Source organism: Centruroides vittatus, unplaced genomic scaffold, assembly GCF_030686945.1.
Source record: "Centruroides vittatus isolate TY-2023 unplaced genomic scaffold, ASM3068694v2 contig_925, whole genome shotgun sequence".
NCBI lineage: Eukaryota > Metazoa > Arthropoda > Arachnida > Scorpiones > Buthidae > Centruroides > Centruroides vittatus.
Window position 1 is genome coordinate 232,196 of NW_027122611.1, and position 3,183 is coordinate 235,378.

A 3,183-nucleotide genomic window follows, 5' to 3' on the forward strand; every position below is an offset into this window, starting at 1 on the left:
ATAAAAATAGCTAGACATTTATAACGAAATTAATAATGACAATATTAATAAAAATATGAAATAATTCTCAAACAATTAAAGTGAAGTATTTACTTTTCAGTGGAAGAACTCTACGATCAGCAACTTCAGAAAGAACGAAAATTTCAAGTGTTGAGTCTAACTGAACCTGTATCGCCTCCTACTCAATGTTCAACCCCAATACTCAGAGACGACGATTTCGATTTCGACGAATTACGCAGACATTTTGAAGATATACCCTCAGAGGACGATTTCGATTTAGACGAATTACGCAGACATTTTGAAGATATACCCTCAGAGGACGATAGCGATTTAGAGGAATTACGCAGACGTTTAGAGGGTATACCCTCAGAGGACGATAGCGATTTAGAGGAATTACGCAGACGTTTAGAAGGTATACCCTCAGAGGACGACGACGATAGCGATTTAGACGAATTATTAAGATATTTTGAAAGTTTCTGGTCCGAGTTAGCACGTAAAGGAAATTTGGATAATGAAGAAGAGAAGAAAACGAAAACAAACGATAACGTGGAAAATATCAAACGCAGTTTTAGTCAGTTCATGCAATCGAGAGGGAAACGTCCAAATTCGAGCTGTGGATCCGTACTCGATTCAGACAGTCGTTCAACATCTGTAAACGTGGAATAAAAAAAGCAATGTCCATATTCTCGTAGCGGATGGTCCAATTCCCAGAAATTCATTGCCTTCACGAATTAACTTTCACTGTTCTTTACAAGGCAGTGTTCAGTTACTTAAGATATGTTGTAGCTAGTGTTACTGATATATTAAAGATATAACTTTTGTAAGTTTTGCTATTTTATATTTTATTTCGTGCTTAGAAATGATTTATATGCCATTTAGTAACAAGAAATTAACAATTATCTATACTGGCTTATTAAATAACTAACAGATGAGCCCGGCGTTGCTCGGACAAAAAATAAAAACAAACATTAATTAAGATTATTTCGTACTTCTAACCCTTCTATTATATTATAGTATTTGATTTATATAACTAAAAAGGGTATATTACATAAGGCTAGTCCTCTACTTGCAATTTCTAGTCGCAAAAATAAAAAAACTCATTGTTTCCGGTACAAGTGCATACACTTGTGACTAAACAATCGCAGCGATTAAAAAATTGCAGCCGGTGCTATTTTCGCTCTAGACGTGACTGTCGCTCTACCCAAGGTATCACACAGACAGGCATGGACGTATATTCACTTGCGTTTTCATGCAGTCTACAGTCTTGTTCTGGTCATTATACGTTATTGATGGACCAATTATTTCCACCAATTTTTAATTTAAAATGTGTTAGATTGGTCACTCTGTGCGATAAACCGTTACGTAAGATAATCTTTGTAGTTATATAAATCAAATGCTATAATATTTAAGGAACATTAAATCGAAAACCTTATAAAGAGCTTGGTCATTTTATCCTACTATTCTCACGTTTATTGCGATACTCCGACGGTACGAAATGTCACAGTTTCATTGGTCAAGTACACACCAATTGAAAACACGATATCTTAAAAAATTGAAGATACAGTAGAGACTCGTAAATCGGCACCCCGGTAATCAGAATCGCCGGTAATCGGCACGATTTTCAATCGGACTGTGTCGTGCTGAATCGAACGTTTTTGATACTAAATTTACTTCTAAAGTATAATTTTCATGTTTTTATATTCTTCAATATATTTATTTTGTTTGTACAAAATGCAGAAATAATTTTTAACGATACGATAGCTTCGATTATTATTATAAAAATTTTCGTTAGGCTTAAAATCGACGAAAATTCAACACGAAGCGACACGCAACGGAGAAAAATTCAACAGGAAGCGACCACGCAACAGAGAAAAATTTGAACATCGGACAGGTTAATATATTTTTTCGTACATAAACCGTAATCGGAACAAATCACTAATCTGAACAACCCCAGTGCCCAATTGATTCCGATTTTCGTTTCACTACTGTATCATATTTTTTTCTAATGTTAACTCTAATCAACTGTTCCACTCGCAGCTTATTATCAAACGGTAATCTGCCAACCAATCAAATTTAGCAAAAAATGGACCAAATATTTAAACTCTGCATCCTCGAAAACTACTTAAAACAAATTTGTGCAGGCTGATAACTTCGTAATTTTCTTATTTGAATGCCACCATAACGCTGCTGCGATATAAAGAAGGGACTATTGCGGAAGAGGTTGACCTTCTCCCGGAAACGAGAATGACCAACGACTACTAATTAATACTGGTCTACTTGAAAATTGATCCGTGTTAGACAGGTTGTAATGGCCCCGCATGTGATCGAAATTGCTAACTTTAACGTCCGAAAGAGTTCGTATAAAACTTGTTTAAACAAGCAATTATTTATTGTGACATCATCACAATACTGGGCTGCAATTTTTAATTTATATAATTTAAAATATATGTTTTCCACCTCAAATTGGCAATGGCTTGCTCCTGTACTGTACAGTACAGTACCTGTACATCATACTTCTAACAATAGAGTTGCGCCGGTCATCTATTAACTGCTTTCAGGGGAAGTTTTGAACTGAAATAACGTGACTTCAGGTTTGCATCGGAAGTTCATATATAGTTAATCGGGGCTTCCTGCCCCTAAGGTTTCCGTATGTGTTTTCATCTATCTGATTCCATTCTTGAGATTAAGGAAAGACAGGCTGTCGAACAACGGTAGGAATTTATAGGTCTACAATTTTTCAAATTGCAGTCTAATAAAAAAAAGTCTTGTAAAAATTTAGAATATTTCCTTTTATGTGATTATAAAGTGTTTAAATTTTGGCAACAGATTGTATAAATTACGTGGGAAGTATTTTCTCGTAAATATTGCACTTATAGAAAAATTATTGGAATGCAAAATTGTAGACCTATAAATTCCGATTATCGTCCACTGCGTGTGTGTCTGTCCTTCTTTAATCTCGAGAAAAGAGTTAGATAGATAAAAGTTGAAACCAAATATGGAAAGCTTAGGGGCAGGAGGCCAGATTAATTATATACGAACTTCCAATGAAAACCGGAAGTCAACGTTACTTCAATTTGAAATTTTCCTCTAAATGGAGTTAGATTACCGGCACGACTCTATTGTTAAAAGAAAAGTATGATATAGAGGGGCAAGACCACCACTAAAAGAACATTGTGACGAAAA